Here is a 1,133-nt window from a genome sequence, read left to right as displayed (position 1 = left end):
ACCTGTGCACAAAAGTCTGGGTCAGCCATTTGAGTAGAAAGAGATCCACATCTGACTGGATTAGGAGGTGCTCAGGCTGGCTCTGAGCGTCACTTAATGTGATAATGCCCCAGGAAATGGTGGACGTTGCTGTTTAACCTCCTAATGATTACAGCTGCTTCAGACTTTGTGGCTCAGTGTTGACGCAGCCCCAGTTTGGGCCTGTGTGTTAGCGCATCTTAGGGGCAAAAGCTGCTTCAGAGTGAAACCTCACCAAAAGAATTAGCTGAGGTGGTGAGCATAAGAGAAAATTCTGCTTTTAATAATGATTTCCCATTTCTGGATCTGTACTATTCACCGCATGCATCAGATATGGGTCAATTATCATCATAGCTGCCGTACTGTCTGGTCTTTTGTTTCGTCTCAGAATTGCTTTCTCTTGAATTGCATTCAAAGAGAACGCAGTTATTCTCACAAGACTTTTGTTGGCCATTTCCAACATCTTACGAGAAGTCTGTGGAACAGCAAAGAATTCTTGGTATCAATCTGAACCTGGTAGACTGTATTCCTCCATTTCCCCGCATTTCAACAGCAGAATACAAGGTGTATACATTACAAAGATGCATTCTCTGGTCTTACTCCAGCCGGAGAAAAGATGCTTCACTTTTTTTTTGTAACTGTGCTTAATAATCCTTTAAAAATAAAAATCATTGATTCACATCAGTTCCACTTGTTTTCTTAGCAATGCCTTGCTTGCTAACTTTCCTCCTGCCTGCCCAAAGTCCAATTTCCCTTTGAGAAAGAGCATGTCGGCTCAGCTTCATTTTTCACCTGCTCCTGGATCCCGTGAACAAATTACCCTTCTGTTGCTGTGCTGTGAAATAACGGCCAGTGGAAATTTCTGCAGCAACACAGCAACTGCGTGGAGGAGGGATCTGCAGAGCTTCACCGGAGCTCCCTGTCACATGAGTACGAGCTTGCACTGTGCTTCTTGGTGGTAGTAAGTGGGAGTTGATGGGCTTCCTGTTGCGCTCATAAAAATGCGTGCTTGGTGGTGATGCTGGTAAGTTTGCATCCTCACCGTTGGGTTACCGTGCTCCATTCACCTTCTGTTCCCCAGACCTGGCCACGCTCTCCCTTGACAACTGGAACCG

General features: G+C 45.5%; 1 protein-coding gene across 2 annotated transcripts in view; it reads left to right on the top strand.

Annotated features, from left to right (window-relative positions):
- The window catches only part of DOCK10 (dedicator of cytokinesis 10), a 140,464-nt gene that overhangs the window by 37,084 nt on the left and 102,247 nt on the right, over positions 1-1,133 (top strand). The gene's annotated exons all lie outside the window — the stretch shown is intronic.

The sequence above is a fragment of the Pygoscelis adeliae genome, unplaced genomic scaffold (genome assembly GCF_000699105.1).
Source record: "Pygoscelis adeliae isolate BGI_AS28 unplaced genomic scaffold, ASM69910v1 Scaffold155, whole genome shotgun sequence".
Taxonomy (NCBI): Eukaryota; Metazoa; Chordata; class Aves; order Sphenisciformes; family Spheniscidae; genus Pygoscelis; species Pygoscelis adeliae.
Note: the sequence above shows the minus strand (reverse complement) of the source record. Positions and strands in the feature narration are given on the sequence as shown.